We start from the raw sequence: 15,241 nt of genomic DNA, 5'->3' as shown, positions 1-15,241 counted from the left end.
TAATTAGCTCCAATTATAGCTGCGGGATAATTAGGTCTGGTAGAGTCGGAATACTATGAAGAGATTCACTACATACTGTCAGCATTCCTCATATTACAACATCAATGCTCCCAATTCAACCTATACTGACAGTTTCCAGTGAAGATCACTGTAGTATTCATAATATGTCGGGACTTGTCATTATCGGAGCTTAGAAAATAATAATAATAATTGTACTCAGATGTGGTCTCAAGGTTAACTTATACTCGAGGTTAATTTATATTCGTTATCTTCATATCATATATGCGTAGGTATATGTGATGTAGTGTGATTCAGGTTATAATGTCAGCGGGTATGATGGGAAGGCGTTGTTATCACTTCTCTTTATATCATACTAGCCGTCAGGCTCGCTTCGCTCGCCATATCCGTCTAGTCAGGGGGCTCCGCCCCCTGGACCCCCGACTGGATCGTCCAAGAGTGAGATCAGCAGGGTCGCTTCGCTCGCCTGCATTTTTATCATATGTTAGGACGATCCAGTCGGGGGTCCAGACTAAACGTCTGGCTAAACGGATATGGCGAGCGAAGCGAGCCTGACGGCTAGTAATATAATATTCTCAGGAATAGCTCTGATTGAAGTAGCAGTGCCCAATCAATTTTTCCGCGATAAATGCATTTCAATCTTCAACTTGGTGCCAACCTAACAAAGCCAACTCAACTTAATGCCAACCTGACAAAATTATTAATTTAGTTACCAGTTAACAACTGTTTCGAAGAGGTACTCTCTCTAAATAATAATAATAATGATAATAATAAATTATTATCTCTCTAGATTATAGTTCTATATTAACATATGGTATGGACTTGAATTTCTATTATAATTAAGAGATTGGGAGAAGAAGAATATACATGCTAAAAGACAACCTTTAAAAACCACCCTTTGAGTTAGAATATTGCCAAAAGATTTCTTAGTGCACCTCTAAAGGGCCAACTGAACATACCTACCAAATTTGAACGTTTTTGGTCTGGTAGAATTTTAGATCTGCAAGTCAGTCAGTCAGTGAGTGAGTGCCATTTCGCTTTTATATATATATAGACTATAGTGAGGTCCACGTTATAATGGTAGTGTTTGATTAGGAATGGTATTGCTATACTTGTCTATCATTCAACAAAGCGAATAGCGATATCTCTTCCTCGCTTTGCTCTGTTGCCACATCGTCTTTCAACAATGTAGAATGAATAATTAACAAAATAATTCATTTTGATTATGAAAATTCATTATAAACTCATTGAAAAATATAATCTCCGACTTGATAGAATTTAATTGATCATTTAATACCAGATCACTCCCGTGTTATCGGATGAGAACGTTGAACTGTCGGTCCCGGCTGAAGTATGATAGTCGTAAGGCCCATTGACGGCTTAAATTATATATTCAGGCGGTGGGACCTTCCCGCAAGGGACTCCCCACCAACAAAAGCCGTACGAATTTACTTTTATCTACTAATTGATCATTTTAAACGAGAATGAACAGTTAATATTACATCAATACACCTGTATCAGCTATTGTATCGGCAATATTGTTCTCCCATCTTTCTCCACTGCCATTAACGTGCACCTCACTATAGCAGAAACCATTGCTCTGCAAGGGTCTATTTTAAAACTTGACGTAATGAAATCTTGAGGAATTGAAAAGAGACCTATAACTTTACTATCCTCGGATAATTAAGAATCTATATGCGAAATTTCAAGTTAATTAGTTTAGTAGTTGAGACGTGATGAGGCGTCACCGGTATGATAGGAAGGCATTCTTGTCACTTTCCTTTACATCATAGGCGTAGGTATATGTGATATATGTGATGTACTGTGATCTATATTTATAAAAGCGAAATGGCACTCACTCACTGACTGACTGACTCACTCACTCGCAGAACTAAACATCTACCGGACCAAAAACGTTCGAATTTTGTAGGTATGTTCAGTTGGGCCTTTAGAGGCGCACTAAGAACGGATTTGAAAAAATCCAAAGATACGCCCAAAATCTGCGTTTTTCCAGCGTCTCTTTGATTTTTCTCAGATTTATCGAGAACAAATGAACAGAAAATGTTCAAATTTAGTACAGAAGCTCAGCTAGAGTGTAATAATGTTGTGTTAGAAGGAATTTGCAATAACGTCAAAGATACGCCCAAAATTAGTGTTTTTCCAGAGTTTTTTTATTTTTCTCAGATTCATCGAGAACAAATGAACAGAAATTGTTCAAATTTAGTACAGAAGCTGAGCTAGGGTGTAATAATGTTGTGTTAGAAGGAATTTGAAATAACGCCAAAGATACGCCCAAAATAAGCGTTTTTTTTTTATTTTTCTCAGATTTATCGAGAACAAATGAACAGAAATTGTTCAAATTTAGTAGATACAGAAGCTGAGCTAGGGTGTAATAATGTTGTGTTAGAAGGAATTTGAAATAACGCCAAAGATACGCCCAAAATTAGCGTTTTTCTCGTTTTCTCAGTTCTTTCATCAAGTAAAAGACAGAAAATGTTCAAATTTGATAAAAAGGTTTAGCTAGGGTCTAAAAATTTTGTGATGAGGTGACTTTAATATTTCATCAAAGATACGCCCTAAATCAGCGTTTTTCTCAGCTCTTCTGCGTTTTCTCAGTACTTTGACTTTCTGATGGAATGAAGCATGCTCAAATGAAAAATACAGGCGAGCGAAGCGAGCCCGCTGATCTCATTCTTGGACGATTCAGTCGGGGGTCCAAGGGACAAAACGGATATGGCGAGCGAAGTGAGCCTGACGGCTAGTTCACGTTATAAAGTCATTTGATAATGATAATGATAGGAAGCCATTTTTGTCACTTTTCATATTTCCATCATCTTACATAGTATGGATTGCTGTGATTCAAGATATCCCGGTATATATATTCTAATTAATGGTTGATTTTCTGTAAATAATGATCAACTCTACCTGAAAAATATTTCATTCTTAGAGAAAATATATTATCTTATTGTTTAATGATGGATTTTGTTTTAGACACAAAACTGGGAGGAAATATTCTGCTAGTTCATTGTAATATCCATCCATAGTCCACAATTTGGCAACGAAGTTGAAGAGGATAGAGCTATCTGCTTTGTCTATTGACAAACCATTGTTAATCAGGTGCTGACTTCATAACCTGAATTGATTTCACTATAAAAAAATGTTTGCTGAACCCAAAAATGATGATTTTTATCACTTAATCCATGGCGGTTTAATCATTATTATATGATTGCAATGACGGTTCCATAACACTAACAAATGAAAGATAAGAAAGGAGTGAGTGAGAAATATAGAAGAGTTTCATGGTAAATTTTCATTGAAAAGACTCGAGAGATCATTATGTTTGAAGTTATCAAGCTATCCCAATATACTCTAAAAAACACAAGTTGAGACTTCACTAAATATCTGTGTTGCCCTTTCTGTCCCTATTCTCAATCAAGCCTGTATGATTGGTTATATATGAGATTGTCAACTCAGCGGCGACCGTTAAACTATTGAACTAACAACAAAGCCCTACGAGTTTTTATTGGCTTTTGATTACGATTTACATTTAGCGTACTCTATGTAAAATGAATAAAACCGTTCTTAGACCTTTAGCCACAGTAATTTCTAAGATATGTGACGAAATACGCGAAACTTGGTCCCGAAAAACAAATTTCTTTGAGGTTTGAAGCAGATTTACTATGTTAAATCTATATATATAAAAGCGAAATGGCACTCCCTCACTGATTGACTAACTGACTGACTCACTCACTCACTCACTCACTCGCATAACTAAAAATCTACCGGACCAAAAACGTTCAAATTTGGTAGGTATGTTCAGTTGGCCATTTAGAGGCGCACTAAGAAATCTTTTGGCAATATTTTAACTCTAAGGGTTGTTTTTAAGGGTTAAAAGTTCGTCTTCTAGCATGTATATTCTTCTTCTCCCAATCTCTTAATTATAATTGAAATTTCCATATCATATGTTACTATAGAACTATAATCTAGATAGAGTACCTCTTCGAAACAGTTGTAAACTGGCAACTAAATTAATAATTTTGTCAGGTTGGCATTAAGTTGAGTTGAGTTTGTTAGGTTGGCACCAAGTTGAAGATTTAAATGCATTTATCGCGGAAAAATTGACTGGGCACTGCTACTTCAATCCTGGGAATATTATATTACTAGCAGTCAGGCTCGCTTCGCTCGCCATATCCGTTTAGCCAGCCGTTTAGTCTGGACCCCCGACTGGATTGTCCTCACATATGATAAAAATGCCCAAATTAAAAATGCAGGCGAGCGGAGCGAGCCTGCTGATCTCATTCTTGGACGATCCAGTCAGGGGTCCAGGGGGCGGAGCTCCCTGGCTAGACGGATATGGCGAGCGAAGCGAGCCTGACGGCTAGTTTACAATAAACACAAAATAATTTTCACAGAACGTGTAGAAATTAAATTCTGAAGAGAAAGATATAGAATAAGTCTATAATAGACACACCCAACCTTGAAAAAATATTCCTCAATTAAATTCGAAGCGCATGAAAAGTCGTCAAAATCTGTTAAGCTCTCTCTTGGTAATCTTGCTGGAAGAGTGGCTTCTCAAGGATAGCTCCACCAAACCTTGCTATGAGCTATGAAACTTAAAAACATTCTCCGGTAGGTTCAACCATAGAGAAACAATAAGTAGATATCTCATGGTATAGGGCGTTTATGTCGCAACTTTTACTGTTAACTCAAGCCGATTATTGTCGATTTTTACTGTTCTGTTGGGTTAGAGTGTATGAACGGCACACTATGAGAGACTACCAGCGTCACTCAGCTTCAAGGAAAAGAACTACGTGGACTATCGGCTTGAGTTAACAGTAAAAGTTGTGTCATAAACGCCCCATACCATGGGATATCTACTTATTGAATGAAAAAGACTAAGAAATTGTCAAAAAACCACTGATTTATTGATAATTAGAAAGACCGGTTTCGGTTATTACACCATTGTCAATCTCTGATAAACTGAGTTTGAGTCTGATAAACTGAGTCTGATAAACTTTGAGTTTATCAGAGATTGACAATGGTGTAATAACCGAAACCGGTCTCTCTAATTATCAATAATTCAGTGGTTTTTTGACAATTTCTTAGTCTTTTTCATTCAATATGAATAATTACCACAATATCAACTTCTCAACTACACAATTAAAGGATATCTACTATTGTTGATTATCTGCTATTGTTTCTCTATGTTAAACATTACAACCCACAAATAGAACAGTGATCCCTACTCTAAATATTCTGATACTGTATTAGCTGAGATATAATGATACTTTTTTATAATATGATAAAGGGAGGAACTGGCTTATACATGTACGGGATAGGATATTAACGAATGATGCATCATCACGTCTCAACTACTAGTCTGATTATCTTGAAATTTTGCATATGGATTTTTAATTCACCTAGAATTATTATAGGCCTATTTTGAATTCTCCAAGATTTTATAACGTCAAGTTTTCAGTTTGTCAAGTTCTCAATTGGACCCTCGCGGAGCATGGGTTACCTGCTAGTCCATAATAAGAGAACTGGAATATTTTCTGAATTGAGAGGAATTCAAGATATCAGTCATTATATCTGATTTCAGACAGATATCATACATATTCGAGAAGATATTCTAGTATTTCCAACATCTTATGAATCATGAGTTCAGATGAAGCTTGATATTTAGTATAATTCGACATAATCATATCAACATCATCAATCATACCCTTTCTACAGGATGAATTGAAAATATTTTCATTTTTTATTGATTCATAGAATGAGAACATCTTCAAAATATAGGGAGAGAGAAAATAAGGCAACCTTGTGCTATTCCTCTCCCAAATTCAGATAAGATTACACATAGTCCGAAAAACGTTGAGTCTCGTAGTTGTTCAAATTTTCAGTCCTTATTTATATTCACAAAGTACATTTTTGAATTAAGATGCTTTGAAACCAAACATATAAGAAATATTTCACATTATTATAACTGAAATAGGAAATATTCACATGTTGGGTAAATCATTTTGCAGGACCATAAAATAAACTAAAATATTGAAAATATCACATATCACATATCAAATATCGAACATTCAATCAATACTCATCTCTATCCATTATCAACATCCCATGTTCAAATCCAGAGGTCATAATAATTATATGAGCTATTTGAGCTGATATTTTCTGATAACTTTGGGGAGAATAACATTTGAATACTATGAGTTATGATTGTAAACTCATAAAATGTATAGGTTCAATAAATGCAATCCATTTTCAGAATTATTGCAATCATTTGCCTCATATATAGGTTTTTATGAAATAAGTGAAGGGCTCCACTCAAATTTCAAAGGCCTAATGCTTCTAGAATCAATCAGAGAAGCCGTCTTTTCAATAATGCTTTTTCTGGATCTCGTGGCTGAACTAACTCAACTAAAAGTTATTTTTGGTCATTTTTAGCAAATTGAATAGCTTTATCAAAAATTGTTATTTTCAAAAAACTTTTTGTTTCGTTCAATCAACAATATCATGAAGAGTTAATCCTCCAAATCTCATAGATTTATCTCTTACCGAACTTGAAATGTTCTGTCCCAAAAATTTGAACTTCAGGCGCACATATCTCAAAAAGTAATGATCGGAAAAAATGTTTTTCCGAAAAAACTTTTCTATTTTGATATAGCTTCATGATATAGAAATCGAAAAACGTTGAAAAATATGACAAGTGGAAAGCTTATTTTCATCCTAATGTATTAAGACTTAAATATTATGATTGGAATTCAACAGGCTTCTATCCAACTTGGCTCTATTTTCGATTGTTGAGTATTGTCATAGAGGAACAATAGGGTAAGTAGATATCGCATGGCATAGGGCGTTTATGTCGCAACTTTTACTGTTATCTCAAGCCGATTATTGTCAATTTTTACTGTTTTGTTGAGGTGAGAGTGTATGAACGGCACAGTTTGAAAGACTACCAGCGTAACACAGCTGCATGGGAAAGAATTACGTGAACTATCGGCTTGAGATAACAGTAAAAGTTACGACATAAACCATGGGATATATACTTATGCTATCGTTTCTCTATGGTATTGTATAGTATTCAATAAGACGGTGGCAAATTCTAACAAAAGTTTTGATCCTAAAAATTCAAAGACAGTTAGCGTTGTGGGTTGAAACAAGTTATCATAAATAACATGCCATCAATAATTTCAACAATAAAAAACGATCTCACCTTGAGAAACTGTTGAATCGAGGAAGTAGATAAGAAGAAGGTTTCAGCGGTGCTGGGTTGGACTCCAGCTGGTGATGGAAGTTTCCAATTTTCACCCCCGTAGATTACACCAGGTTTCAGTTCAGATATTGAAGACCGACTTTCACTGTTTTCGATAAGTTCATGTAGAGTATTTAATTTTTTGTTTTCGAGAATGTTCAGTTCCAATATGATAATCAATTTAATAGAGATTTGAAGATGAGTCAATTATCGCGATGTAGTCAACAGTTTTGGCAACAATACTCAAATAATTGTTGTTACGTTTCTTTCTGTTGTCAAAAGGTCACTTCTCAAAATTTTCAGGCTCTATTCGGTATTATAACTACACTGAACACCTTTTCTTTGTCACTATAGTGTTACTCACTCACATATTCATTGACACTCAAAGTTTTCAAAATGAGAAAAATCTGTAAAGTTTTCTAGTAGTTTGTCTCTCACCATTTTCAACACAGAATTATCACGTGGTAACTTGATTGGAGCTACAAAGTTCGATTTAACTTCAACACGTGTATGTAATTCCTATTTTTACTATAATAACTATCCCTTTATCAAGTTAACGGTAGTTACTACGTAACTCCTCATTCCATGACAATGAAACAAATGTTCTATCACGTATTTAGTTCTAAAATGTTTTGAAATACTGTTAAATTTCAACTCACCAAATGAAAGTTTCCGGGAAAACAGTAGAACTTCGAGACTACAATGATCTCATTTCAGATATCAATAAAATTTAATAGAATGGATGTGAAACATGAGTTTTTGCCTTTTGAAAGTAGAAATTGTTCCTCATTTGACGTAGAAATCAGTCTATCCTCCACTTTTTTCACAGGTTCAAAATGTCTCAACACACACTTTTTGACGAATATAAAATTCTGTAGAATACACGTGAGTTTATTCAAATTTGAAGCAATTTTGTGCCTCTACAAACGAAATGTTCTATATAACTTTCTTCAGGCATTACATGTCTAAACACAAAACAAAGAATCCCAAGTTTTACCAGAAAAAAATGCTCAATAACACAATTTTTCTTGATTCATGAGTCAATAAACAAAAGTAGTCCACAATACTTGAAAGTTTTCCTTAATTTTCTCGATTCTTCACAAGTTCAATCACTATTCGACTTCCTACGAGATTTGAACACGTTTAAAACTTCCGATTTCCAGTTTTGGCGCCGAAAATGAGTTTCCACGAAGAATTTTCCAAGTTTCCTCGGATTTCCCCTGATAATTGGCGCCCAAAAACGGTTTCCCGCCGATTCTCGTTGAGGTTATGTGCGGCAAGTTCCCCTCACGCGGGAAAACCAGTCTCGGAAAAACGTTTTTCTCGACTAAGAGTGAATTTTCCCGTTTCTCAGCTGGTTGTGTCTTGGTCTAAAGCCAAACAACGACTAACGGACTAACCAAAAATATTTACGGAGCTTGAAGACGTCTGATAGTCCTGAGGGTTGTTCGTGTTTTTTCGGGAACCTTCGGCTCGGTTCGGTTTTTTCCCCTTCTTACCCCGCTCGATCATAAAGAGAGGCGGCTCTACTTGAAAGGGGACTTGGTCGGCTTCTACTTCAAGGATCAAGTACTTGGAGGAAGCTCATCATGATACGGAAGAATTGTGATTTGGAAGAGATGTGTCAGATTGAGGAGTGTATCATGTTAGTTTGTTACATTCAATCTCAGTATTGTGCAAACACGTTTTCATCTCAAAAAAATCTGGTGTGGCGCACTCACACAACTTTCCTTGCCGTTATGCAAATTGATCACCTGATCTAGTGTTCCCGCGCATCTCAAGTCTACTATTCAAAGATCTGAGCCAGCTGGTGACAGGACAATAACGCTGTAGACACACGAGGTCTGCTATCTCTTCATAGTGAATGATTTAATGGAATCAACAGTTGCCAATTGATTAATCAAAATTTTCTCAATTTTAGGTGAAAATGCTACTGAACATTAATTAATTGTAGAGACTTTCATACTCAATCTTCACCACTTGATTTTTTTTTTGTTTAAATTGTATCTGAAGCCTGATAATTGGGAATCTAAAATCAAACTTTGCATAGATGGGGCGGCGCTCCTGAAATTTTTTCAGATATGTGACTTGTGGCAGTTGATGAGAAAGTAAAATCATTGGCGTCTAGTTCAGATGAAAGAGATAACAAAGAATCCTTGATGATTGCAAATTGAATGATTATTGATGGAAGCGAGACTGAGGTCTTAGGTTTTACTTGGTTGGCTATTGTCAGTTTGTTTGTACCGCAGTTACAGTCGCAGTTATTGTCCGATTCGGATAAAATTTGGTATACAAGTACTTTGAAACAACGCGCGTCAATGCGGCAATAGATTTTCATGGTGACAGGTATTTATTTATTTCATTGACAATCACAAATCATTATTACAATATAATATAATTGGGAGAAGACAACAGGCATAGCCCAAAACTGCCTTCTCCCAAATTTTTACAAATAAAAGTTTCAAAAGAGAATGAGGTTATGTTCCAGAAAAAAATGTATGTTTCTTTTTGAATTTAACGTCAACATTTATAAGGTTGTTTGAAATTTCGCATTCGAAGGTTAATACAAAAGGACAAGGAGCATCCTTCGAACGTCAATATTACCATAAAAATCAGACAATAGAATTATTGAACATAAATCAGCTTTTGAGCTGATTATTAATTGCATGCAATGACGCATACAATTGGTAACTCAATTAAGAACTTGATTAGTTGCATTATAGCAGCATAGCTATTACCAATGATTTCTTATATTCACAGTATATGCAATACTCAATGTAAATTGGTAAAAAATCAGCTGTTTTGTGGACTATTAGTTGCGTGCAATGACGCATGCAATTAATAACTGAGAGTAACATATATACTATTCTCTCGACCTTTCTCTGCTTTCAACTCGGGCTGACCTGTTGCCAGTATGTCTTGAAGGAGATTAGCTTTTGATTTTAGCATTTTTGATACACCAACCCCAACAACATTTAGCCGTTTTCACACCGACATCTCGCCAACACGACAAGACAAGACAGAAATTACTCTGATGGACATTATGAACAGAGGAGGCTGTGGTTTGTAACGGCGCGAGGTCTACTGTTCACAGAATTACTAGCTATTCATGTTGTAAATGGCCTACTATAGTTCCTCTGTTAAGAATGGTAGTAGACTATATAGTGAGCACTCAAGCTGTAGAACTCATTGTACAACTATTTGGTAGTAGACTATATAGTGAGCACTCAAGCTGTAGAACTCATTAACTACTATTGTATTGATTCTAGAATCCGCAACTTGTGATATCATAATTTATTTATTCATATACAAAAACAACCCAGGTAAAAACAACAGGCATTCACCCAAAACTGTTCAAAACCTTAGTTTGGAATATAGAGTCTGGAGGTTATGTAAAAATGGTAACTTAATATGAATCAATAGAACTTAATAATTTTCTACCAATGATCGAATTAGTCAAAATAGTATACTTCGCACCTAAGGCGGAAAATGTGTGTTTGCCGGCTTAAGAACGCAGTTTTCAAGTTGGAGACCAAGTCGAGAGCTTGAAACTTTCACGAGCCTGAAAAACTCTTTTTCCCAAGTTTCAAACGCTATTTTTCGCCACAACAGAGGAAACAGGCTGGAAAGCTGACGAACTGAAAACTTGACAAAGTGAATGCTTGACGAATTGAGGACTTTACAAACTAGAAATTTGATGAACTGAGAACTAGACAAACTGAAAGCTTGACGAATTGAGGACTTTACAAACTAGGAATTTGATGAACTGAGAACTAGACAAACTGAAAGCTTGACGAATTGAGGACTTCACAAACTAGAAATTTGATGAACTGAAAACTTGACAAAGTGAATGCTTGACGAATTGAGGACTTTACAAACTAGAAATTTGATGAACTGAGAACAAGACAAACTGAAAGCTTGACGAATTGAGGACTTTACAAACTAGAAATTTGATGAACTGAGAACTAGACAAATTGAAAGCTTGGCGAATTGAGGACTTTACAAACTAGAAATGTGATGAACTGAAAACTTGACCTAATGAGAATATCACAAAATTCAACTTGAAAACTTGACGAATTGGATTTTGTATGTTTGGGCACCAAAAACGTTCACAGACAGTATGAGAAATCAATTTTCATACTGATTAAGATAAATTGGAAGTTGCATTTGTTGAAATGCTAATTAATGAATAGCTATTATTCAACGAAAATCCCAATTAAATCGATCTAGCTGTTTACCCTGTTGTCAATATTTGCAGTAGCAGAAGTCTTCGGGGTGAATAAATTACAGCATTCAATTGGGATTTTCGTTCAATAATAATAATTATTTTCAATTATTATTCAATTTTCTCACATTCTGGATGAACAGGACATTCAAATATGAACTAAGAATATTGAAAAATACGTGATCAAGATCTTCAAATCTCACGGAAGTATTAATTTACAGGAGAAGAATTCAACCTGAGATCCCATGTGAGCCCAGTGAACTTGATATTTTGTATATAGATTCTTAAGGCTGTGCAAAGGCTAAAAATAAACCTTTCACTCGTGATATTTTTCAAATTTTTATATTATCATCAAGCTATCAAAATGAAAAAGTTTTCTCAGGAAAACATTTTTTCCTCCACCTCCTGCTTCAAACTTTCCCCTCAGGGAGAAAAAACAGTACTTTTTACTCTAGATATACAAATAACTATTTCTGATCATTACGTTTTGAGATATGAGCGCCTAAAGTTTGAAATTTGTAAATTTTTGGGACAGAACATTTCAAATTCGGTAAGAGATAAATCCATGAGATTTAGAGGATGGATTCTTCATGGTATTGTTGATCTAGTAAAACAAAAATTTTCTGGGAATATTAATTTTTGAAAAAGTTATTCAATTTACCAAAAATAACTCAACTAAACTCTCTTGGTTATTTTCAGTGAATTGAATAACTATCTCAAAAATTGATATTTTCAGAAAATGTTTCTTTTACCAGATCAACAATACGATGAAGAATCCATCCTCTAAATCTCATGGATTTATATCGTACCGAGTTTGAAATGTTCTGTCCCAAAAATTCAAACATCAGTCGCTCATATCTCATAAAGTAATGATCGGAAAAAAATGTTTTCTTGGGAAAACTTTTTCATTTTGATAGCCTGATGATATACAAATCGGGAAACTCGGAGAAATATCACGAGTAAAAAGTTTATTTTTAGTCTTTGCACTGCATTATTTACCGAGGATGGTTATAGGCCTATTTCAAACTCTTCAAGATTTCTCTCTGTAAAGTTTTCTGTTTGTCAAGTTTATAATTGGACCCTTGCGGAGCACGGGTTACCTGCTAGTTATTCATAAAAACATATGACCAGTTTCGGTTGTAGTTACACAATCTTACTTTGTACTCATTATCAATACCTTTAGACATCGTTAAGTTTTTCTCTACCATCTGTAATAGTATTTTACGTCACAATGACGGGAAGGGGCCTTTTGCAGGCGAGAATGATGTTTCCAGTCGAGACACTAGCCGAGACTAGAATTTCATTGGAGCTCTGCAAAAGACATTCACATTCAAGTAACGTACTATTTTTTAATAGTAACTAACTATTTTTTGTCATAATAATCTAAAGAAGAGTAATTGAGAAACAGAAAACATAACCTGCTTGTGCTGAAGTTACTACATGCATTCTATAAACATAACCTATTTTACAAATTTCGAATCAGGAATTTTGCGGAAGTTGACAAAACTTCCATCTGGAGCGCTGATGGTGGTTTTTTTTGTAGCAGTTTTTCTGTTCCTATTTCGGAACTAGGAAACATACTCGACTGTAAAGAAAACATAATTATGGTATCATTACAGTAGAGTATGCTGTAATGAGAATCATATGTTTATCTGTTTTGCAAACAGCTTGATTTCATGCATGGAAAACAGCTGAGATTGAATGACTATGACCTTAGATCAGTTATAGAATAGACATGCTGGAGAGTCTAGCCTCTGAAGCCAACATCTACTGCCATATCTCCAAATCGTGACGTCATCATTGGATAGAAAACTTCAGATTGTGTCAATTTCAGAAGGATGTAAATTATTATTTTTAGAATGGTAAACTCCAGCTGCGCTCCCGCTGAAATAGACACAATCTGCTATGGAAAACAATGTAAACAAACTCTACAGAAAAGTTTTCTATCTGATGCTGACGTCACGATTTGGAGATATGGCAGTAGATGTTGGCTTCATCGACTTTCAGTATGAATATACAATAGACCGTGTCTATTCTATAACTGGTCTAAGACTATGGCAGAAAGATATTCCCTACGTTTCACCATCCATTATCAAACTAATCCCTGTGTATCAAGTGAGTTTCCTGCCCAGAACACTCAGCACTTGTCCACTATTTCAACCCCCCTTCTACCGAGAACTGCTCACCACGTGTTTTACTCAATCAAGCATCCCTTCTAATGGTCAGAAATGGAGGGGTCGAATTGCGAAAGAGGGGAAAGAGGAATGGAAGGGTTGAGAAGAGGAAGAAGGATGATGGGAAGAGAATGAGAGAGTTTTGGAGAGAGAGAGAGACAGCTGACAATCTCCCTTCCAAAACTTTAGGACCAAGTTAACCCTTTGTATCACTCTCAAATCATTCCACTTGCTCTAGAATTGTCTTACTTATTTCCAATATTGCATTGAATGAATGTGCTATAATGGAATGCTTCTTCTTCTTCATCATCTTCTTCTTCTTCTTCTTCTTCTTCTTCTTCTTCTTCTTCTTCTTCTTACACACATACTCTTTGGATCATTATACGGATCGAGCTCGTTGGACAACGAATTTGACTTACCCCTTTGTCCTTTTTGCGGAAATAGCAGGATAATATTAGAAGCGCATAGGAACAAAAATTACTGTAGTAACTTATCAATATCGAGGCACCGAGCTTCGCTCGTTATTTATTTATTGATAAACAGAACACAATTCTTTAATATGATTGGGAAGGACTAACAGGCTCAGCTCAAAACTGTTTCTTCCCTGAATTTTGATTTATACACTATAAATAGTCCAAAAAGTAGGTTATGTTCCATACACTTCAATTCAGGTCCCATTTTCAATCCAAACATTTGAAAACAAAAAAGTTCCAATTTAGATTGTTTACAAACCAAAATGAATATCAAAATATAACATTTACTAATCACTTAAAACTGTAAAATAATGATTAACTTTTAAAACTATGATATACTCTTATTGAGAATGATCCTATCATGTCATGTCAACAAATCAGATTATTTTGATCAAATCGATTGAAATTCCTATAGTGAGGTCCACGTTATAATGACAGTATTTTATCAAATTTGGTTTTGCTATCCTTGTCTATTATTCGACAAAGCCGGTGGTACTATTCTTTTCTAGGTCCACAACGATGCCAATTATGTTTTTTACAGTGTAGAAATATAATTAATTAATGCAGAGAATCGGCATCGCTATTCTTCTATCTTTACACACCGATATCTCGCCGACACGTCAGTACAAGACATAATTCACTCTGATGGAGGCTGTATTTTCTGCGCGAGGTCTACTGTTCATAGAGCTACTAGTAGCGAATATATACTGTATCCTGTTAGTTCATTACTTTACTTTTAATCCACAAACAATTAACAATTTAACAACGATGAAGAATTGAAGAATGATAGAGCTATCTGCATTGTCCAGTGACAGACAAGGATAGCGAACAAATGAGAGGTACTAACTTAATGACTCAGATTTCGCTACATAAGCTGATTTTTGACTATATGAGAAAAAATCCTTCATGATTAACAATATAAAATAATATCTTCATATGAATGATAATGAATAATGAATTTATTGCCAAATACGAATAATATTTTTACAAATAAAATATTCATTAAATTACAATAGTTTTTGGCGACGGAATAATAGTCTTTCAGATAGAATAATAGATCATTACATCTTAAACGAAAATCAACAATTAA

General features: G+C 35.1%; 1 protein-coding gene across 4 annotated transcripts in view; it reads right to left on the bottom strand.

Moving 5' to 3' along the window:
• The window catches only part of LOC111054872 (POU domain, class 6, transcription factor 1), a 225,849-nt gene extending 217,595 nt beyond the window's left edge, over positions 1–8,254 (bottom strand). For all 4 annotated transcript variants that reach the window (XM_039440774.1, XM_039440776.1, XM_039440777.1 and 1 more), the window contains exon 1: positions 7,241–8,254. The gene's annotated coding sequence lies outside the window, so the exon portion shown is untranslated. The remainder of the gene's footprint in view (positions 1–7,240) is intronic.
• Between the last annotated feature and the right edge of the window lie 6,987 nt (positions 8,255–15,241).

Source organism: Nilaparvata lugens, chromosome 14 (genome assembly GCF_014356525.2).
Source record: "Nilaparvata lugens isolate BPH chromosome 14, ASM1435652v1, whole genome shotgun sequence".
NCBI lineage: Eukaryota > Metazoa > Arthropoda > Insecta > Hemiptera > Delphacidae > Nilaparvata > Nilaparvata lugens.
This window is presented reverse-complemented; position numbering and strand designations above follow the sequence as displayed.